The 25069-nt window shown below is 33.4% G+C and overlaps 1 protein-coding gene across 4 annotated transcripts in view; it reads left to right on the forward strand.

Annotated features, from left to right (window-relative positions):
• Window positions 1–25069, forward strand: part of MGAT4C (MGAT4 family member C) — a 401472-nt gene that overhangs the window by 345737 nt on the left and 30666 nt on the right. For 2 of the 4 annotated variants that reach the window (XM_041738642.1, XM_041738640.1), the window contains exon 2: window positions 8639–8688. The exons of the other annotated variants lie outside the window; for them this stretch is intronic. The gene's annotated coding sequence lies outside the window, so the exon portion shown is untranslated. The remainder of the gene's footprint in view (window positions 1–8638; window positions 8689–25069) is intronic. 4 annotated transcript variants of the gene reach the window in all.

The raw sequence follows: 25069 nt of genomic DNA on the forward strand, positions 1-25069 counted from the left end.
TCAGCCATTTGGTGCCTGCCTTTGGCCCAGGGTGTGATTCTGGAGACCCAGGATCGAGTCCCACATCAGGCTCCCAGCATGGAGCCTGCTTCTCCCTCCTCCTGTGTCTCTGTCTCTGTCTCTCTCTGTCTCTCTCTCTCTCTCATAAATAAATAAATAAATAAATAAATAAATAAATAAATAAATCTTTAAAAAAATAAATAAATACAAAGAATAAAATATCCAGGCACTTAGGTAGCTCAGTCAGTTAAGCATCAGACTCTTGATTTTAGCTCAGGTCATGATCTCAGGGTTGTGAAATCAAGCCCCACATGGGGCTCCACACTCAGCACAGAGTCTGCTTGAGATTCTCTCTCTCGTCCTCCCTCTGCCTCCCCACTTGTGCTCTCTCTCTCTCTCTCTCTCTAAGTAAATAAAATCTTTTAAAAAAATAATAAAATATCTAGGCAAAAATTTAACCAAGGAAGTAAAAGATCTGTATGTTGAAAACTAAAAAACACTAATTAAATAAATTAAAGACACAAATAAATGGAAAGTATTCTATGCTCATGGATTGAAAGAATCAGTATTGTCAAATTGTCCATACTACAAAAGCAATCTACAGATTCAACTGCAATCCTTATCAAAATTTCAATGACATTTTCCAAAGAAACAGAACAAATAATCCTAAAACTTTTGAAAAATTTGTTTTCCTACAAAAAACTCTCAATAGCCAAATCAATCTTGAGAAAAATGAACAAAGCTAGGGGCATCATGCTCCTGATTTCAAACCTGAATACAGAGCTGTGAGTATCAAAACACTATGATGTTGGCAAAAATATAGACAGAGAGATTTATGGAAAGGAATGGGGAGTCCAGAAATAAACCCATGCATCTATGTTCAATTAGTTCAATGCAAAGGAGCTGGGAATATACAAGGGAGGGAAAAGACTTTCTTCAATAATTGTGTTGGAAAAACTGGACAGCCACATGCAAAAGAAAGAAACTGGCTTCTGTCTTACACCAAGACAATAATATATTTAAAATATTTTACAGAATTAAGACACTATAAAATTTAGGGAAGCTTGGGTGGCTCAGCCATTGAGCATCTGACTTCTGCTCAGGCATAATCCTGGAGTCCCGGGATCAAGTCCCACATGGGCTCCCTGTGGGTAGCCTGCCTCTTCCCTCTGCCTATGTCTCTGCCTCTCCCTCTGTCTCTCATACATAAAGAAATAAAATCTTAAAAAAAAAGAAAAGAAAAAGAAAATCTTTAAAAAACTAAATAAATATAGGCAATATCTGTTTAAAAAAAGACACTAAAATTTAAAGTATAATTAAGTTGTAAGCCTTATTGAATATTATGCAAACTACTAGGGAAATATTTCTCATTATGGGTAGACCACTAAGTTTATTTTTCTCACTGAAAGAGGTTATGAGAAGAGTTTGAACATTGTAATTGGCATCAAAACAAAATATTTTATGGATTTTGGAGGGATTTATACTATTTACACAAACTACTAGAAGGAATGGTCAGAGAGCTATCATCTCTCTGATGAGGTTTTTAGGTTTGATTACACTATTTCTCTAGCAGATTTATTATAGCATTTATGTATCAGTTATTATGAGGAAATATTACAATTTGGGGATAATTTAGATTCCCAAATCCTAATAATAGCTAAAATATATAGATATAAAAATACTCTCTGTTAATTAAATGTAGATTTTTACTTAGAGCCTCTTCTGTCTTATAAAAACATCTAAGCAAAGTTTTAGTTAACGACTAAGCAAAGAAGTGAGGCAATGTAGGTTAAAATCTAGATTCCAAAAGTCCTTACATTTAAGTAAATCTATAGCAATGCATTATCTAAAAGGTCCAGAAAGACCTGCCAAATCAAAAATACTTCCTTAAATAGCAGTGCGCAGAATTTAAAATTCTGTCTTCTGGAGAAATCTTATTGCATTAAAATGTTTTTTTGAAAAACTCCAATTAGTGAGAAAATGCCATATTAATTCATTACATTTGTCACTTAGTAATTATTGAATATCTATGAATTTCCAAACATAAAAATGACATATGATTTCTGCCCTTGACTTCACAGCATTAGGATGATAGACGTGCCCAGAAAGTCTCCAGAAAGATGCAAACTCCTTTCATCGTACTCTCAAGAAGAGAGTAACCAACATCACTGCAGGACTTACAGACACTCTAACACAGTGACACTTGATCGGAGTTTTATCTAGGAAAATGGAATATATGTTCAAAAGCGCTGAAGCATGAAAGCTCACATGAAATGTGTTTGAAAATGGCAGATAAATCAGTTTGGCTGAGGCATAGAATTCTTGGTGGGAATAAAACATGTGGCTAAGAAATTTATTTACCAAATAGACACGAGGAACTAATAAAAGGATCAGAGTTGAGAGTGACCTGACCCCATTTGCATTTTCAGACATTATTTTGGCAATAGGTTACCACATTCACTTATCTAATTGGTTGGAAGGGTCAATAGACCGCATTTAAATAGGGATAGACTGAAAAGTCAAAGGGTAGCTACTGTGAGAAGTAGAACATTACTTGGAGCCTGGATACTTGGAGTAGAAAAGACTCCCAGAGTTATGATGAGAAAATGCAGGAAATGCCTTCCCTTAATTTATGACCTTTCCTCAAGGTCATTGTTATATGCCATTGTGTCAAAAAGAGTGGTTTTAGATGTTACTCCCCCTCTCTCCACCCTAGATTCCCCAATGAACTTCTCACCCTTCTCCTGGGCTTGACCATATGGTTCCTCTTTGGAATTTGTGAATTTAACATTCCGCATTTTTCAGTAGTAACTGAAAGACTATGAAAGTCTACATCATCTAATAACTTTTTGTTGTTGTGGTTTTGGTTTTTTGGTTTTTTTGTTTTTGTTTTTTTTTAACACAAACTTTAAATGCTTTTAGGCTGATAGACAAAAAGAGTCATTAGAGGAATATACCTAGTCAAGTCCCTAGTTTTAAAACTTCAATTTAGCTTTTAAAAAGTTCCCTGGTCTTTGAATAAGGTGTAACTATTGTGAAATGATTCTAAAAAGGGGGGGGGGGGGAATCAAGAAGCAAATGAACAACAAAAAACACTATTTGTTTTTTAAATAAAATATGACCCTTAAAAATAAAAAGCCATGCATTAATAGAAATTATAGTAATAGAAATTATGAGGAAAAAAGTGAATAGGTTTAAAAACTAAATCCAAATGATTGATGTTTTGAATAGAAAAAGAAGAGGGGAATTACTGGTGAGTTATATCTACACAAAGACACCAAATAACCTTCATGGATATGAACATAAACAATTAGTGAAAGATTTTACATAGTTTCAGAAATATATTATTATGGAATCACCAAGTTCAGAGAATTTTCAAGGTCTAGGGAATATAAAGAACAATATTTTATACATATAAAATGTTATAAATTTAATTAGTTTGATATTAGCTTTAAAGAAAGCTACTTGATTTTAAAGTCAAGGAAGTCCAGAAAATCTTCCCCATAAGGGTGTTGTATTTGCTATTTAACATTTAGTTGTTATATTACTGTTTTAAATAGATTATTCATTTCACATACTGCATAGTACATTGTTTTTGTTAAAATAATACTTTTTTTTAAAACAAACTGACATCAAATTTAACTAAGATGGGTATAGCTTAATAGGACTTATGAGTTATTGGGAAAACAAAGGTTTAAACAAGTACTGAATTAGTTAAAATTATTCAGAAATGGGCTTGAAATAATTTTAATGGGAAAAAATCATTTGTTGAAACTATTGGTATTATAAATGCACTGATGGGTAACAACAAGCAACAATTTTACTCAGCTAGGGAGTATCTACAAATGACTACTTTTCTCCAAAAATAACTAATTATTCCACTCCCATGTATAGAGTCTGGGGGAGGATGCCAAGGAGTTAGGCAAACAAATTAGGGAAAATGAGAATAAGAAAAGAACTGAAATATAAAGAAGAGAGAATAAAGATATCAAAAGATGCTTAAATCACAAGACGAGATCAGATAAAAACAAGATACCAGCTGGAGTTTGAGAAAAGAAACATTCTCAAACAGTTCTAGCAATATTTTATTAGCATGAGTGTTGAATATGGATCCTTTCAGTTCATGGGAATCATGTGTGCTCCTACTATAAAAACTAAACAAACCAATGAGAGAAGGAGGTTTAGATGGCTCTTATAGACCAGGGTGGTGTTTTCTTATTGGTCATTCTAAGCTGTATCACCTTAAACCACATCTTTTATGATTTGTGGTTTATATCCTTTTGATTCCAAAGTATTTACTCCTAGAGTTCTCTTTATCAGGAGCGTGCCTTCATTTCTGTGTGTCTGATACCTATTTACAATTACAGCTAATAAAAAAAATTAATTAAAAAGACAAAAAAAAACAATTACAGCTAATATGTTCTTTTGTCACTAATAATTCACATTTTATATAATTCTTGTGTATATACTTTATCCCTCAACCAGATGGTCAACTCTTTGAGTCCCAGAAATTAATCTTAGACTAATTAGTATCAACTTATTTCTAACATAGTGCTTTATATGAATTTATAATCTGTGGCTGCAGTTTGAATAAATCATTACTCTCACTGAAAACATCATTAAGGATTATTATGTAAAACATGCTAGTAGGCACTGATGAAAATGAAAAATATGCAAATCTTTTAGTAAAAACTTACTGAACACCTATTGCCTGCCAACAGTGTACAAGACACTGGGAATACCATTGTGCACCAAAATGAACAGGGTTTAATTTTTATTCTAAGAGATCTGAAAGATGTTAAATAATCCTACTAGTTAATATGTAATTAGAAATTGAGGTAAGAGCTCTGAAGAAAAGAAGCTCAGTTGTTTCATGTAGTTTTGAAATCTTTATTTTCAAGCAAAGGAAAACATTCAAAATCAGGAGGGTTTTTTGGTATACAATGTATATTTTATTATTTTTCTTTTTTTTTTTACATTTTTTAAAATTTAAATTCAATTTGCCAACTCATGGTATAACAGCCAGTGCTCATCCCATCAAGTGCCCTCCTCATTGCCCATCACACAGTTACCCCATCCCCCCACCCACCTCCCCTAAATCAAGAGATTATTTTTCTCGTTGTCTGTTTGTTTTCCTGACTTTACACTAAATACACTTCTCCAGAAATTATTTTTCCTACCACATGGAGGAATCATCCTCCAACTTCCTATGAATCCAGACAGACCTGTGGTCTAAGGGGACCTAACAGGCAGACACCCAATGTGTTGTGACAGAGTGTCCTGGACCTCCCTTCTCTGTTTTACTTTTCTGTGGATGAATACTGTCCAGGAAATACTCACCTCCAGTGTCATAGATGAGCCTACATGACATCTTAGCTCAGCTGAGGCAAGCCACACCCTACCAAGAGGCAAAAACTCTTGCCTTTTCAGTCCAAAGTGTCAGAAGATCATCAATTTGCATTTAGTCATCTCATCTGTAAGGAAGACAGTTTTCACTATTGAGTAAATGAGTTGCCAACTTTGTAGGCACCAAACTTTCTTGTAAACTTTTAAGTTACATTAACAACAAAAAAAGTCACTGTAGCAAAACATTGCCTTTAGAAGTCAGCTTAAACATATGGGCATTCACGTGTGCCGGCCAAAGTATGTTGGCCCAGAGCTGACAGTCTTTCAGAGTTCCCCAAAGATCTTTCATTTTGCTTGGCTGACTCTGCAACTCCACTAAAGTGCGGCCAGACTCGAGTCAAAGAAATAAAGTGAACACTTTGCTTCCTCCTACCTTTGCTGCTGTTTGCATTTTGCCACCCGGATTATGGACACGAAATCTATTACTCGGCAGGCAGTTCTTGCACAAATGAAAGATAAATTTTTCTTCTAGATAGGACAGATCAGTGAGACTCATAAAATATTAATAATGAAAGCTTTGGGAATTCGATATATCCCTGACCATAGGTTTCTCTTGACAGTGAAGCTCAGTCACTTTAACCCATTTTTTTCTCTAAGAACCCTATCAAGAATGATACAAAGGGAAAAGAATACATGATTTAAGATTCAGATGAGCATAGATTTTTTTTGAGAAAAGTAATTTTTCTGTCTTTCATTTTCTCTCATGTTTCTGTGTTATTTATCTGCTGTAAATTTCACTGAATGATGTAGTGTGGTTTGATTTGATTCTTAAAGCTGCTTCTCTGCCTATGAAGAAAATTGCTTGGGAATAATACCAAAAGTACACAATTATTATTATTATTTAACATACAATATAGTAATACCTGACATTCATGTGACTGAAGAAATTTATTTATCCAAAAGTTAGGGATGGGTTGAATGTGTATTTAAAGAGATATCATTAACAAAGGACTGTGTTTTTTCAGAAAGTCAATGTACAGATATTTTTCATCCTGAGATTTGGTTATTCTGAAAATCCTTCCATTACCATTACAAATTTGTAATTGTTTCTAGGGTTGCTATCTCTTTGTAGTCTGCTTGGTCAATTAGCATTAACTTGAGATTTTTCCAACATATATTTTCACTTTACACAGAAACAAAGTTTGCATTTATAAAATTTAAACATAATATATAAATTTATTATTATTATGACAACCTAAATAATTATGTTATATATTTATAAATGTATTTTATATATTATATATTTAAATATCTGTAATATCTGAATATTTGAAGCTTGAATATTGGAAATTGTTGAAAAATAAAATGATTCCATCAATTGTTTTTTTAATTCTGTAAATTTCTGTGCTAACATAATGATTTGTAATGGCATTCAAAATATTTAATCACAATAAAGAAGTATATAAAACTAGTTATTGTTCATAATAGTGCCTCAGAAAGAAGATAATCATCCCAAAATGAAAGTAAACACAACTAAATCATATATAATTTAAATTACACTGAAAGTGCCCTCTTATGTGAAATATCAAATAAAATAAATTTTGCCAAAATAATATTTATAAAAAGAAAATAGATGACAATACAATCAGAGAAAGTTATCTTTGTTTAATTACTTTTCACTTAATTGAATATCTTATTTCATGTATATCTCTTCTCAGGTACATCTCTGTGATAATTTTCCTCAGTATATATGAGCAATAATCAGCCAAATATAATCCTTATAAACTACTAATGAGCCCAGTGCTTTCAGTATATGTGTGTTTCCAGTTGGTGATAGGCGTACAAGGATAAATCAACAGCTTCCAGTGTTAATTAACCTTTCAGAAAATTCATCAACTTATTGTAATAAAAAATCAGATCTGTTAAAAACCTATCTTGAAATATAAGGTCATATCACTAGTAAGTGGACAGTCAGAAGGCAAAGGCCATTACAAGACATTATAAGACATCCGGGTCTTGAAGGATGTTATAAAATCCTAAAACCAATACAGCTCTTTCTTGATTTCCTTACCATCTGATTACCACCTCTACTGTCTTGACTCCTTTCATCAATGTGTTCCATCCATAAGTTTAAAAATATAAAGTTCATAGACTAAATGTCTTGCTGTGGCCAAATACCAAATGCTTGCTATAATTTCACTTACTGTTGTTATAGACTTCTGCAGACCAAATTTTTTGGAATCTATAGTGAGATCTTTTAAATTACTACCTCCTTTATGCCCAACCCTAATGATTGAGTGGTAATATTTCCACTGAGAAGTGAGTTTATTTGAAATAAGAATCCCAAAAAGACGACTACCATTTTAAAAGATCAGTCTCCAATTGTAGCTATCTTTCCCATTATGGGGAAGCTATAGAATTAAAAATAGAGGAAAAATACAGAAATCTTAGTGAGGCTGAGGATATGGTTGGCCACAGCAGTTGAGCACAGTACATCAAAGAAGATATGAAAAAACTGATGGAGATATCAGGGGAGACAGAGGAATTTGTGTTTTAAGAGCATATGAATTTTCAAACTCCAGAAAAAAACATTATTGTCTCCTTGGAAGTAGCTAAATAACCCAGAGATGCACTGATTTTTTAAAATATATATATAAATATTACTTTTAAGTATAGTCAAGAAAAGTAATGCGAAATAACAACATATTTATTCCTCAAACTATCTTTGCTCAAAGAATACCCACATGACTTTAAAGATTATTATCTTTAAAGACTTTTCTCCATGTACTCATTTTCTTATAGCTATAGTTTTCTTTTGAATATCCTTGTTATATGGTATGGCCAACTTGCAGTAGCAAACTATGGTCCAGCCAATGAGTTTATAATTTAGTAGCAGACACAATCTTTTGAATGTTGTCAATCTTTATATATGATGGAAAAATTAGAAATAGACCTTTGTAACAAACTAGTCTATGCACTTCATAGGTGAAGCAAAGCTAAGTAATATGGACTGAAGTTACTTCCAAAAGGCAAATAATCCTGTGCTGAAATGGAATACTATAAAATATATCTAAATTATTTACTACCACAAAAAAGACAATGGTAATGTTAAAAGACATTATATACATATATATATATCTTTATATTATATAATATATACTTCAAACATTTGACTATGAACATAATGCAACTGCATGGGAAATAACAAATTGTCTAGAATATTTTTTATTTTACTTTTAATAATAATAAACTAGAAGATTGTATTAGTAATACTGGACTTTCTTTTTTCCAGTGTATCAACATTTTCTGTACAGGACAGATTATGACAGCTTCTTTCTTAAGGTGAGATTGGCTATCTCTCATTCACAGTAGAATTCAGAGGAAATACAAATCGTTTATATATTATCAAAGGTATTTCATAATATCAAATTGTTTTGGGGTAGCTAGTCATGCCCAAATTGAAGATATTTGTTCATTATTTTTATGTAAGCAATTTCTGTTTTTTTCAGTACTGCTACTTTCACTGCAAAGTCTAGAGAGTGTTTATTGGAAATTTCTGAATTTATCAAAGCATTAACATGATGTTTTGATTTAAACTTGAAAATATATTGATGCTAGAAGAAAAACCAGATCATAGAACAAAATTAAAATACACTAATAAAACTAAGATATCTTCCAGAGTGTGCATACACACATGCATGCACACACACAGGCATGTTAATATCTTTAACTCCCTCCCAACATACAAGTATATTAGAATATTTTAATTCTCGTGAGCCATTCAGATTTTTGTGTTAGTGTTGAACATATTTCTGCTCTATTATTCTAAAGTTGAAATTATTATTATTGTATTATAAACTAATATTATGTCAGATTTACTCACATATTAATCGCTTATTTTTCACCATTCCTTCTTATCAGAACTTCCATCTTATCTCTCTGCTTGAAGAATATTCTTTAAATTTTCCTTTAGTGATGCTATTTATTTTCCTTTTTTTTTTTTTGACTGAAAGTATTTGTATTTCGTTCTCATTCTAGAAAATTAATATCCCTGGACTGTGAATCTAGATTGTCAGTAATTTTTCTGACACCATTTAAGACTTTATTCCGTTTTTTTCTGGATTCTATTTATTAATGGAAAGTCAACTGTCTGCCTCATTGCTATACCGTGTGTGTAATTTGCTATTTTACCTTGGCTGCTTTTAAAATCTTCTCTTAATCTTTGGTGGTCTCTGAAGCTAGTTATGATGTGTCTAGGAACAGGGTATTTTTAAAACACATTTTATTTATTTATTTGAAAGAAAGAAAGAGAGTGAAAAAGAGAGAGAGCAGGAGTGAGGGGACGGTGGGGCAGAAGGTCAAGCAGGCTTCCCACTGAGTGGGGATCCCAATTTGGGGCATGATACCAGGACCCTGAGATCATGACCTGAGCCCAAGTCTGACACTTAACTAACTGAGCCACTCAGGCACCCCAGTACATTTTTTTTTTTATATCACACTTTAGATTTCTTGGCCTTCATGAATCTGAGGATAGATGTTTTTCAGCAATTCTGGAACTACTCAGTCATTATCTCCTTTAATGGAGCCTCTTCCTTTTTTCTCTATCCTTTATGTCCCTTGTTTTTCAAATCATTTCATAGTTTCTCAATGCCACTTCTTTAAATCTATATCCGATTCATTGCATTAACCTGTGTTTGTGACTCATTTTAAATTAATCTCTTTTTATACTTTTAATTTTTATAACCTTTGTGTTAATAAATTCCATTAGAGTGTTTTACAGATTTAATAGTCTCTTCTTTCCTTTTCTAATGTTCCAGCCAAACCTCTAATTTTGTGATTCTGATTGTACTCCTGTTATGTCTGCTTGTTTTCACATATGAAATCCTATTTTACTTAGGTGTTTTTTGTTTTTGAGTATGATCTCACACATGTGGAATATTGTCGATGGGAGTTTTTTAAGGCTAGATTTGGAATTCTGTTCTTAAAGTATTGGCTTTTATCAATCTCCCACAGGGGGCAAGGAGGCTCTCAACCCAGGGCCACCTTTAAGCTAAATGCTCTGCTTTAGGCTTTTAATCCAACAAATAGCATGGATTCACATGTCAGATCTATGATGAGGACTAACTTATTATGAATTCTTTTTCTTTCCTTTCAGATAGCACTAAGGACAAGATTTCCTTTCAGAATCACTTTCTTTATGAGTTTTACTTCTCATTTTATGGGGAGAAAGGTTTTGATTATGCTTTCTACTTTGCTCCTCATGAAGCAGTCAAAAGGGAAGCTCAAGGTTTCTAAGAATTGCTGGAAGTTTTCATATTGAAAGCTGGCTTTGGAAATTACTTACTTGTCAGGGTTGCTGATTTAATCTTTATATTAGTCTCTGCAGATATATATTTTTTCATGTTAGAGCAAAGATTCTTAAGAAGTATATACATAGGTGTTTATATGTAATTTTATTTTAATTATCTTTTCATCAGAAGTTTTCTCTGACTGTAGAGATCCTATATACTGGCTTGAAGCAGAAAATCAAGTGTTGTGGTTTTATAAAGATGCTAATATTTAATTGTTTACACTCTGCAGAGTGTAAATGTGATATTTAGCAGAAAAAAAAACCTGCTAAAACTTTTACTCAAACTAATTTTCTACCTTGTTTTCAACCTTTCCCTTACATAATTCCGATATGCTTCTGTTATTTCTTTCTCTTTTCTGAAGCAAGGACTTCATCACATTAATCTTGCTAAATTATTAAGCCCTGTCAGAAGAGAAAATGAGTATGGTTTTTGTTTGATTCTGCCTTTGTAGAAAATAAAAAAGCATAATTTGTGTCCCTCTTCTAATCTTTTAGACTCTTCAAACACACAATATTAATTTTATAGCCTTTGAGATTCTTGTAATTATCATTAATGCTAACTGTTTCACTAAGTGGACAATTCATAAGATGCCCATTCTGACTCTCTAATGAAGTTACCCATATGGTAGTTGGAAATAGAGCTAAAAATGGCAGTTCATGTACACAAGTCTTTTCTTCTCTTATTCACATGAAAGATGTGTGTTTAAAGCCACTGTTGGTGACACTTTCTGATGTAAACATTTCAAAAATTTCTGCTTACTACCTTTGGGGACTGGCTCTTTCATACTGATTTAAATCAGGCAGATTTATTTGTAGAAAATAACATTATGATGTTTATGTGTTTTTTAAAAAAAATAAGATCCTTTTTTTTACTTTAAACTATGACCACATGCTATTTTCTTGTTTGTTTGTTTGTTTGTTTGTTTGTTTGTTTCAGAAAAGATGTGAAAATGCTGTTATTAAAACATTCAGTTTATACAGGCTGTCTTTTGAGGGAGGGAGGAAGAGATTTTCAAATGAAATTTCAATCCATCAGTACTGAGTTCATTTTCATAAGCTTTTTAGTTTTCAATTTTTGTTTTAAAATGCTGTCCAGTAACAATTAGAATTCACAGTAATTTATGTTTTCCCAAATATTTGTAGTATATGTCGTTCATTTTTCCTTTTGATAAATTCAGGGGTAGGGCTCCTTAATTACACTTGTGCTTTCTGGATTTCCACTACTTCAGCTTCCTATGGTTAAGCCAAAGAGTTCATAACAAAGTACAAAGCAGAAGAAGCTATGCTATTCAAATACAGTGGGATTAGTCAGCTTCATGTGAACTTCCTCCCAGGTTCAGGAACACCTTAAGCAGATTTGGATTTTAGTGAGTTGCCATGCGCTGTAGTATGAAATATCAGCCCACAGAAAAATTGAGCCCTTCATAATTCTTTCATCACAGCAGATATGTAATCCCATATTAACTGTTATTTCTGATAAATATGGACACCTTAGGAGCTGAATAGTCATCTTTTTGCTTTTGATTTTATTTTACACACAATATTAGAGTAGTGAGACATTGTCAGTTCAAAATATCTTAATTTTGATCTTAGTATAATAAAATTTATGAGCAACTTCACCTTTCCTAGTGCATCATTATCACAAGTCCAGTGGGATTCTTCAACCTTCAACCTCAAACTAAATTAGAAAAAACCTTATGGATGCTCTCTTAGTTAAAATTCTCAGGGTCATTGTTTCCATGTTCCATAGAAATTATTGTTTTGTATAAAATCAGGAAGAAAATATTCGCTTACCCATTAAATCAATCAATGTTGATCAATATTTTTGCACGTATATTGGAAAAGGAGTAAACCTATCTTGCAAGTATAAATAATAAGGCACAGAATAACTCAGTATTACTAAAAATGATGAAAGCATGTCCCTGGTTGTATAGATTTCAAGACTTTATAACTACACAATATGCTAGAGGAAATATGTCATAAGGGACAAAAAAATAGTGATTTTTACTTGGAGTATAACTTGTATTCTCATTATGGAGAAATGTCACATATATAAAAAAGGTGACCTGTTCAGTGTGGCTTCTACACCTCTAGCAAGCCAGGGTGGACCTGTACTGTGGCAATAAAGATTCCAGGAGGGAGAATTGAAGCATGAAGGGCCTATTGAGTTCTAAGTTTAGAATTCCACACCATCAATTCTAGAGCATTTCTTTGGCCAAAATGTATGAAGAAGTCAACTGGCATTCTTGTGTGGGAAACAGATTCCACCTCCTAATGGGAGTCATTACAAATTCATATTACAAAGGGGGTACATACAAGGGAGGGTGAAAATTTTGTGACATTTTGTCAGCCTGTCAACCATAGCATCCTAGATTCCCAACAAAAACATAAGGTAAAAGTAATCATTTCCTAACTTTCAATTGATTTAACTCTGTCACATATCCTACAGAATTCTGTAAGGACATATTTAGAAGTAATAGTGCTGCAACCTAAAATTCACTGGTGTTTTTGGCTTTACCCTGCAAATGCTTAGGTACAACCAGTATCTCAGACATAAGAAACCTAACAGATGGATTCATACTAAATGAAATATATAATACACTGAAATTAAGGAAAACTTCACTTATTTCTTAACTTATAATAATTTCTTAATCTATATATGCATATATATATGTATATATATATACATATATATATGCATAATCAGCAAAATATCTTGCTACAGCTAAGTAATACTAACCATACCATGGGTATGCCATCAAAAATTCACTTTTGCAGAGATCAGAAGTAACCAAAATACCAAAATTTGAGCACATTTCTTCCTTATAGGCAAATATAGAAATCAGAATCTTTTTCTCTGGTTATCAAAATACAAAATAAGAGGTTAGATGAGTAAAGATCTAATGACATTAAACCAAGAAAGACATATCTGATTATTGTTTTTCTAACGAGATGGAAAATGCTTAAAGTGCGTATACTATATCTTTCTCCACCTCAAAGATAACCATACCATTATAGATAAAAATACCAAATTTTTTTCAACTTGAACTCCGTTCCTGGATCAGATGCTGCATACTTAGCCGTCTAAAATCATAGAGGTAATATAAATGAGTGATTAGTTCAGTATTAAAATATTAACCAAATGGGGGGAGGGGAGATTGCATGAAACTGGAGAACCTTCCCCGTCTAAATGGAATTAGCAATTATTAGGTCTAGCCCATTGTTGACATGTGGAAATGAAAGCTCTTTATTACTGTACATTCTAATTTAAAAATAAATCTAGATATTTATCTAAATATTTTTTCTCATATTGCATAGACTGAGTCAATTCTGTTGGAACCTAGATTCTCCCTTAATTGGCTATTGTTGTGAAACCTACATCATCTGAGCATTGCAGATATTGCCATGAAGCTCTTGGTTTTTGGCCTTGTTTCAACTGATATGTTGCTTTGTATTGAGGTTCATATATATTGACATTAATGTATGAATATTGATATTCATACATATTCATAATCTAGTCTTACTCTTTAAAAATTTATTCAGTCTTTTACTCTTATTCATTAAAGTTCAGGAACACCTAAGCAGATTTAACTCAAATAAATAAAACTGTAAAAGGTTAGCAAAAAGCAGAGACAGAAAAATGGGAGAGAAACAGAAATAACTATTTATATACATTTCATGTAGTCATTCTTGCTTACCATTTCACTCGGACTACCCCACTGTGAACCTGAGAATGAAATGGGAGATGTAAGTCACTATTCCCTCAGTTATTATTAGTTCCTATGTATGAACATCTTGCCAAACAGGTGTGATTCTAGAGTTTAGAATGCATGTATTTCATGCATAATGCCTTAACTCCAAAAGATTACTTTCGGACCTCAATAGAAAAAGCACAATTGTTTATAGCATAGGGAGAACCATTGACTATGGTGAATCAAATGCTAGAGTATCAATCATAAGTGTGGCATGGAAGGTCTGCTTGTCCCATTTTGGATTATCTATGTCTTATGCCTTAGTTGGTGACTTTGAATTTAATGGCTAACACGAAACACCATGATTTTAGACTCTAAGGATATTTTAATCCTTTCCTGTTATATTGACAGGAAACATCAGTCTGGTCTTTGTCCAATCAATAATAAGTTAAATCAGTCACTTGGACTCTCTAGTATTGATTTTTTCTTTTGCATAAACTTATGGTTGGACTAATAATCTTCACATTTCTTTGTAGCTTTTAGCTGTAGCTGATTATCAGTTTGATTTTTAGTGTCATTTTTTCATAATTTAATAAAAAATCAAGTATGCTTCGAATCCAAGTAAATGATAAACATTTTCTCCCAGATTATAATGTAACTAGTATTCTATTAGAAAGCAACTCAGAAACATGTAATCAATTTTTAGTCTTTTCGGGATCCCTGGGTGGCGCAGCGGTTTGGCGCCTGCCTTTGGCCCAGGGCGCAATCCTGGAGACCCGGGATCGAATCCCACATCAGGCTCCCGGTGCATGGAGCCTGCTTCTCCCTCCGCCTGTGTCTCTGCCTCTCTCTCTCTCTCTCTCTCTGTGACTATCATAAATAAATAAAAAAATTTAAAAAAAAAATTTTAGTCTTTTCTCTTCAACTTTTTTTTTAAAAATAAACAACCCAATGCTTTGTGCATAGGAGATTTCTCAACAAGTGTTTTTTGGTCATTGATAACAGCGAAGTTTTCCATTTAATGCACTTTATCTATGTAGTACAATTTGTAGAGGTAGTCAAATCCACAAATGTCAACACATATCATGAGCCTCAGCACGTAAACACATAGCCAAGTAAAGATCTCTGCCATAGACTGTCATCTTTTGTATTCCACAATCATACTGATTTCAACCTCTGTGTCAATCTACAGACACATGTCTTAGCCTATTGTGCAATAACAAAATAAACAGACTGGAAAGCTCATAAATAACAGACATTTATTTCTCACAGTTCCAGAGGCTGAAAGTCCAAGATCACAGTGCCAGCATGGGCAGATGAGGATCTTTTTCAGGGTTTCAAACTTCAGCTCATATCCTTCCATGGTGGAAGGAACGAGCCAGGTCTCCGCAGGTATCTTTCATAAAGGCTCCAATCCCATTCACGAGGACCCCAGTTTCATTACCTAATCACTTCCCCAAAACCCTCATATTATCCTCATATTATCAATGTGGGCATTAGATTTTCACCATATAAGTTTGGGGGAGACACAAATATCCAGGCCACAACACATAAATATCATACAAATGGTTCACACACGCTTTTTCTTCTCACTAATTAGTCCTGGATTTCAAAATGTACAAACCTAGGGACGTCTGGGTGGCTCAATAGTTAAGCATCTGCCTTCGGTTCAGGGTATGATCCTGGAGTCCCAGGATCTAGTCCCACATCGGGCTTCCTGCATGGAGACTGCTTCTTCCTCTGCCTGTCTCTCTCTCTCTCTCTCTCTCTCTCTCTTTCTCTCTCTCTCTGTGTCCCTCATGAATAAATAAATAAGTAGAATCTTAAAAAAAAAGTGTGGTTATTTTTGTTAAATGATTGTTTCTAAACTGTTCATGCAAATACAGTTATATGCAATTAAAATTAACCCCTAGACATGTTCTATGCTGTAATCATTAGGCATTCACGGTTCTTTTTGATGTTAATGAGACTTACACATATTCATCAATGAATTAAAGGAAAACTATGAGCCAGAATCAAATTGCAATACAGCTACTTTATAAAGTCCCCTATTAGGTGTAAATAAGTATTACTGCTGATATCATGGGCAATAGTTTTAAATTAGATAAGTGGCTCCTTCCTCTCTGAAGAAAATGAATCCAAAGAAACAATAAATTAATTAATAATCTTCAAGAAATATTTCAGCAAGTTCTCCCTTCCCCTTTTTTCTTGGTACTCAGCATCTTGAGTAAAACGGAAAATGTGATTGCCACAGAAGCAGAAAGGAAATTTTGTGTTCTCACATAGTAAAAGACTCCACTGGTTTTACCAGTCCAGATCTCTGTGCAAGTAGTTAAATAGCAGTCTGTCTGTTTTTAAATAGACTATTTACAAAGCGTACTAGAATCATATTGTATCAGCCACATTTCCATTAGAACTCTCATGTGATAGCAGATCCACCCCCACACTCTGAATTGACTACGCACTAACTTGGGGTACTCTTTTCTTTCCCACGACTCACCCTACTTTTTAACTCTGTCTCTTTTGACCTGACATTGACATTTGCCTTCAACTATGACAAGGCCTGATAGGGCTGGAGACCTGAGGATTAAGACTTTGCCTAAAATTACACAGCCATCAGTGGAAAATCCAGAATGCAAATGTAGATGTAACTGGCTCCCAAATTATCTCTTTCAAGTAGATGCAGGAGGAGATTTGGAGTTGCGTTTGAAGGATAAATAGAGGTTAATCAAGAAAGCAAGGAGAAAGTAATTGCAGGCAATGTAAACAATAATAACAAAGGTATATGTGATAAAGTGAATGGCATAATTTGGGAAGCAAGTAGACCCTTTAACTCTCAGATTGGTTCTTGGAATGGAACCCTGACAAATAGGGTGGAAATGTAGGCTATAGCCAAGTTGTAATACACCCAACACAGAATGACAAGAAGCTATGTCATTGAAAGTTTTCAAATAGGTAAAGAGAATTGTAATAAATCTTTAGAAAAATAATGCTAATAACAGTATGGAAGATGAGCTGTAGGAATGAGTGGTTTGGGCAGGGCAATTAAGTAAAACCCTGTAGCTACAAACAAGGGTTTCTGGGTCCAATCATCCTGTTGTGCCAATCTATTCTGGAGTAATTTCAAAAATGAAATATGAAATTTCACAAAGGACATACCTCTGTGCCTGGCAAATAATGACCCTCCAAAATATTTATTGTTGTTAGGTTGTTTTGGAAATAAGTATTCATTTGTTCCTTTCACAAACATTTGTTGAAAGCTTACTATGTGCCAGGATCTCTTCCAGAAACAAAGGATACTGCAGCGAACAAAACAAACCCTTGCTCTATAGAGTTTACATTCCCGTGAGGGAGGAAATGAGTCAGAAAAGAAAAACAAAACAAAACAAAACAAAAAACGTCAGGGACATTCCTGAGATAGAATTGACAGAAATTGATTACATCCTTCGTGTGGGATGGTGTGCGTCATAAGTGAGGACAACAGGAAGAGTTAGGAATGATGCTGAGATTTTTACCTCAGGCATTGTCTTGTCATTAGCTGAAATAAGAAAAATAGACCCAAGAACACACGTGGGCAGCGTTGAGAAAAGGAGCAGGAAACGAATTTGATTTAGAACATGCCAAACTATAGATGTCTGTACGTCCACGTAGAGATGATGGGCTCCGGAAATCAGTTTCTCTGGTGGTATGCTGTAGTAGAGCAGAAATTAATTTGCTCTAACCCCCAGCAAAATGCTAGGGTATACTGAACATGGACTTAACAATTTTGTTATGGAAAATAATTCATGTATATTTTGAAGAAACGAATATCTGGAACTCCATGACTAACTTGCAGTAAGATTGTAATAAAGAAATTCCCTTCTGCTTCCCATCTTTACTGTTCTCTGACTACATTGCCTCTCAGATGCAAGTAACCAACCTTGAGTGGTTTATTTAACTTGCTGAGGTAAAAGCTTCCCTTGGGTAAGAGCAGTATTGTTCTTCTTTTCTAAGAATAACTCTGCTAAGATATTATTAAGCAGAACATAAGTTGATACTTAATCAGAATTTTAAAGACTATCCATTAAGAGACTCTAAGCTTGTTAGTGGGAAATATTATATTCATATTTACATCCTCATGCTTTATCCAGATACACAGTAGGCACAAAAAAGTGACAAATTAATAAATGAAGAATTTTAAAAATTAATGCTATATAACAAACAAGGAAATGGATACCCCAAAAACAAATTATAATTCTCCACATAATCCTGAATAAAAATGCTCAACTGATCCCAAAGATTTCTTCTAGAAATGCAATTTTGGTACTAAAGTTTGACTGTATTGAAAATAAGTGAGCATATCATGTAAACAGATCTTACTTTTAGAGACCTTTTTAAATATAACAAAGAACATTTTCAAATTAAATCACACAAAAACAATGATTCTAAAGTAATTATACCATACAGTAGACACCTCTTCACAAAAACATCTATTAATACTAAATACTAAAATACATCTATTAATACAAAGTCATATACTGAAGCTTTGGATTATTCATATTGGTTTTGCAATGTTTTTTTTTTTAAAGTGAAAAAAATATGTAATTTGCACTGGAACTTTGACTTTTATCCAATTGACCTATGTCCCCATGTGTTGACAAACTTCTTATTGAAATGTCTAGTTATTCCAATAAAAATAATCTTCCATAACTAATAGACCTTATTTCCCTTGTTTTCCCGTTCTTGCTCTTTAGTTTCAAAAGGCATAGGCTCAAGTAAAATGGTTGCTCCATTACTAACCTATCATCAAGATTCTACTTAGAGTGATTTCACAATGTCTGCAGATTTAAGGACGAACTTATTTTTTTTCATTTTAATTCATTTTTTTTCTGTTCCAGATTAATCTCCAGTCTCAAGAGCATACATAATAATACTTTTGTGATATGCCATGCTAGGCTGAAATTAACCAGGAAACTCCTTTCACCCCAAATTCAGAGAAGGAAGTATGTGTTGTGGTTAAGATCCTGGGTTCTGAAATCAGCTGTCTTTGAGTTCCCTCTCTGCATCATTTCCAGAGTGTGTATCTTATAAGAAATGAACTTGTTTCCACATGTGTGAAATGACAAAGATATTAACGGTGCCTATCTCACAAATCAGATGAATTATAGCACATAAAATTCTTAACATTGAGCCAGCACTTAGTAAAAGCTCAATATGCTGGTGGTATGTAAGTTTGGAGATTATCAGCTTTCAGCGTTTGTACCATTGTCCATTAAAAAAGATCAGGTTTTTCACTATGTTATCTTTAATTAGTTCAGTCTTTTAAAGGGCTAATCATCTGACTCTGACTATGTTAAATGCTGCAGACAATAATTACAAAACCAAAAACACAGTGTTTGGTACTCCAGTTTGATCAAAATTACAAAAGTGAAAGTTTGCAGCAACTACATGTAGAGTGAAAATATAGATAGATGACGATGTGTAATGAGAAATCTGAGGTCATTTCTTACCTACAATATGGCTCTTTTCCTCTTATTTCCTTCACCAGAGCTTTTTGTTTTAATGCAATCGTCCTGCTCCCAACCCCCAGAAACTCTGCTCAGACTCAAATTCCCACCCACACTTTTGCATACAACAAAGCAAACAAATTAGCAAAATAGCTTCTTACATTTCAGAACATTTTCTTTGAAGCCCCACTAAAGGTTTCTTAAATTTTGATTAAAGAGATGCTTTTGTCTGTGTTCTCAAATGGCAAATTCATGAATTAAAAATCCACTCAAAAATGTTGGGGAACATCTCTGAGGTATACATTTTCCTAAGTAAAGTATATATTTTGCCTTCAATGAACCCATAGTTTATTTGGGTGAAAACTGTGTAAAGAAATAACCAAAAGAAAGAAAGAATGAATGAATGAATGAATGAATCACAAGGATGACTGGGTGGCACAGTGGCCTGCTCACGGAGTGATCCCCAGGTCCTTGGATCAAGTCCCCGCATTGGGCTCCCTGCATGGAACCTGCTTCTCCCTTTGCCTATGTCTCTGCCTCTCTCCCTCTCTGTGTGTCTCTCATGAATGAATAAATAAAATCTTTATAAAAAGAGAAAGAATCACAATAGAGGGTTAAAGCTGATACGATAGAAAAGTTACACAAAGGGACCCAAATAAAGGACTGACCACTTCTGTTTAGAAGAGGGAAAATCAGGCAATGTTTCAAAGAAGCAACAACATTTGAGCTACTGGAGCAGGGGAGTGGGGAGTATTGAGCAAACACAGAACACGGTGTTGGTATGGAATACTGTCAACTACTAAGACAAAAGAAGTTGACAGGAGGTTTTGATGACATGCAAAAGAATTTGAACTTTGTACCATCAGCAAATGGAATTATGGAATATCTCATGCTTGAGAATGACATGGTCAGATTTGTTTTAAGGAAAGACTGCAGATGAGTGTGACAGAGGGATCTGAAGGATGTAAGATATTCTTTAGAGACAGCAATTGATGGAACAGTTTTAACCACACATGTTTGATGATTCTGGACTAAATACACTTGCTTTTTTTTAAGATTTTATTTATTTATTCATGAGAGACACATAGAGAGGGAGAGGCAGAGACACAGGCAGAGGGAAAAGCAGGCTCCATGCAGGGAGCCCGATGTGGGACTCGATCCTGGAGCTCCAAGATCACACCCTGGGCCAAACAAAGGCAGATCCTCAACTGCTTGAGCCACCCAGACATCCCGATACACTTGCTTTTTAAGGTTGGAAAATTTAGATATCTTAGGTCAATGAAGAACCTATAAAATCAAATATTATACTGATTATAAACCATTACTAACTATATATATTTTATGTTGATGAATCATTATTGCACATATGCAATATTGTCCTAGGAAAAATGAATAAGCACAGTAAGTCTAAAACTGTTCTTTCAAAGATGAGTTTAGCAAAGTGAAGGGAAGTTTAACATTAGTCAAATCTTTGGAATATGACAGTAAAAGCTTTATGGATGGCCATGAAGCAAAGAAAGATTCTGTTTTATGAATTATGAAATATGGTTATGTTTAACACAGTTTCAGTGTTACATGTATTCACATAAATTCCAAGTGTTCGACTAATTGTTGAAACAGATAATTTCTCATTAAACAGAATATTTTATTACTGGGCCAGCATTCTCAACTGGATAGAGAACAGTTAAAATGTGTAGTCTGTAAAGACTGTATTCTCAATTAATGTTTTTCAGATGAATTTTATGGATAAACATCCAAAAATTCTTGACAAGAAATAGAGTATAATATATGATTTGATCTAAATAATTAATTCAAAATTAGAGTAGCCAACGGCATATAAATGAGAAACTACTGATTTTTTAAATTATAATTTTCAAAATAAAAATCTAACAAAATTATTGAAAAATACCCAAAAAAGTCTAAATATCATTAAATAATGCTTCTTGCTAGGGTATTTCAACTTAGTCACTAGCCCATGGTTTTGTTTTGTTTTTAAAGATTTATTTATTCATGAAAGACACACGGGGGGGTGGGGGGGGAGAGAGAGAGAGAGAGAGAGAGAGAGAGGCAGAGGGAGAGGCAGGCTCCATGCAGGGAGCCTGATGTGGGACTCGATACCAGAACTCCAGGATCACGCCCTGGGCTGAAGGCAGCACTAAACCGCTGAGCCACCCAGGGATCCCACTAGCCATGGTTTTTGAGGATATATGGAAGACAGGAGAAGTCTGCTTTTAATGCTTAATTATCAGAAGAGTCAATAGTCAGAAAAATACCTATGAAAATGCTTCCTAAGGGTCTTTCACAGCCCCTTCACTTCCTGTTTACGATGCTATATGTTCAGTTTGCTTATGAGGTGGGGCTTAGTTTCAAAGTTAAAAATCTTCCATTTCCTGAGAGTCTCCTAATAATAGTCATTATAGCTCTGTTTTTTTCCCTATTTTTAAGAAGATGGACATATTTATAATATACTGAGAACTGGTTAATAATGATTTTAAGAAACCAAATTCAATGCAGACTGAAATATGCATGTTTTCTCTGGAGATCTCCTTCTACTCAGTAAATGGCACCCATACACAAATGCATTGTTGTTACTTTAATTGGAAAGAACCCCTTTTAGTAATGTCCCTGGCTCTGGAAGAATTTTAAACACACAGATTGTAAGAGCTAAGAAAGCTTATTTAACTAAGCTGTCAACAACAATCTCTCAGATCTGCTTAAATTTATTGGGAGGCGGGAAGATCTATTTGAAATGCTGACAAGAAACACAGAACCAGTTCTAATAGTGTTACATTTAATACACAGGGCTGTATTACAAGGTTAAAGAGAGTTGGCAGTATGTATCATAAATGTAGCTACCCTTTAACCCAGCAACTTCATTTATAGGATTATATCCAAAAATTATGCACAATGGGTTACAAGAATTCTCACTGTATCACTGTGGCATATTTTGTAATAGAGAATATTTGGAAACAACTTACAGCTGTATGTGTGAGGAGAGGGTCAAATAAAAGTTCAATTATATGATTCAGCAATTTTAAATAATATAGAACTATTTTAAATAATATAGAACTATTCATACTGACATGGAAAGATTTCCAACATATGTTAGGAAACAAAAAGACACAAAGCAATACACATAGTGTGGTTCAGTAAATTTGTGTTATTTTAAGCAGATGTGTATGCGCTTTGTCTGTGTATGTGTAGAAAAGCGCCCTGAGAAATTAAATTATGAGGGGGTCTGGTTATTTCTAGTAGGAACTTTGGTATTTGTGGGAGGAAGATAGTCACTGCTTCTATTTTTATACATTCTTGTATTACTTGTATAATTAAACTATGAAAGCAATATAGCTTCTTTCTATCTCATGCTTATGAATAGGACTTGGACACTTTGTTTATTGTAACATTCGCTTTTTTATTTTTATATTAGCAAAAACATAAGATTTCAGGATATATACATGCTATCACAACCACAGAATGTATCAAGTACTATAAGCAATATTTCTCCTAATTTATCATTCTATTTTCACTATATTAGTTTGGCAGGTGACATATATATAGATATATATATTGACATATATCTATATATAGATAGATGATATAGATATAGATATAGACATAGACATAGATAGATATAGATGATATAGATATAGATATAGATATAGATATAGATATAGATATAGATATAGATATGTCTTTGGTTTGAATCTCAACTATTATGCCACCCTGGACAGGTTTATTAAACATACCCTAAAACCTCTTTTTTCTTGTTTAAAAAACGGATATCATAGTATCTAGTTTTTGAAGTCCTAGGGGGATTTAACATGAGAGTGCATGCAGAAAGTCATGTAGCATAGTACCTATCATATGTTTCCCTAAAATGTAGATTTTTTAGTGCTTTTTCATAGTTAATAGCCCATTTTCCTCAATAAATTATAGAATTTATGAAACAACGTATGAAGATATTATTCTGTGAATTTCTCAACAATGAATATATTTGCAAAACTTTTAATTTTCTAATAACATTTTAGCTACTGAATACAGAAATATAATTATTTTACTATAAAAGAGTTGGTGGTTAGCCTTGAAGAAACATATTTTATGTAATTCTTTCATTTTAATTGATTATCTGCACAATGCCACGAGTTGGTGTTATTTGGGGTACACATGGGAAATAATGCAAAATAGATTACAAGAATGAACATAGGTAAATTGGATTTCCCTGTTGAATTTATTAATTTCTTTCTCAAATGAGTTTTTCATTACAGATTTTCATTATGCACTCAGGCCATAGCTTCCTAATCAATAAAGTAATTCCTACCAGGGGACAATGAAAAGGAAGAGAGACTTGAAAGGTTGGTATAAAAATAATGTTTAAGAACTGGTAATGAATCTAGATTTAAATTTATTTATTTATTTTTTAAAATCACTTGATGATCTCTTTTAAGAAATCTGTAGCCATGGGGAAAAGATAAAATTTTGATTCTGTTTCCATCTGAGAGTAAACCAAATGAATTGATGTTATTCTACCACTGTTACTAATACTAGGTTTAATCTTAACCTTACAAATCCAGGAACTGAAGAAAAAATAAGCTGATATATTAGAATTTTTTTAAGATTTCTGATAACAAAGTGAGTGAATGGAATTAACACTTTGAAATACATTTTTTTTAAATGTCAATTACACCATTGCTGTAAGAATCCCTATGCCACAGATACTTCCAGGCTTTCCATTTGAGCATTTAACTATGGAAATGACTGTTTCAATTTCACCAAGGGCAGGTTATAGGATGGTAAATGATATTTGTCTTGTTATGCCTGAATTAGCACTTCTGGTCAACCTGAAATTATGTATCTGTCTAGCTCTATGATGTAGAATTTTATGGCCTCAGTTGTCCATTTGAAGTACAATTATGACTCCTTTTAGAAATGAAAACTGTATCTTCTATAAAGTTAATATGTGAGCATTAATTTTACAAAATATAAAAAGAAAAGGAATTGAAATATTCCTTAGCTCAGAACACGTATTTTACCTTTAGACTAATACCTTCTAGTATTTTTGGTTCACACTTTTTTTGTATAATTTTAAGAATACATTGTAGGTAGAATTTTAGTTGCTTTTTAAAAAATGTGTTGTTTTAAATATGCTATGTGGGGATCCCTGGGTGGCGCAGCGGTTTGGCGCCTGCCTTTGGCCC

The sequence above is a fragment of the Vulpes lagopus genome, chromosome 23 (assembly GCF_018345385.1).
Source record: "Vulpes lagopus strain Blue_001 chromosome 23, ASM1834538v1, whole genome shotgun sequence".
Lineage (NCBI taxonomy): Eukaryota > Metazoa > Chordata > Mammalia > Carnivora > Canidae > Vulpes > Vulpes lagopus.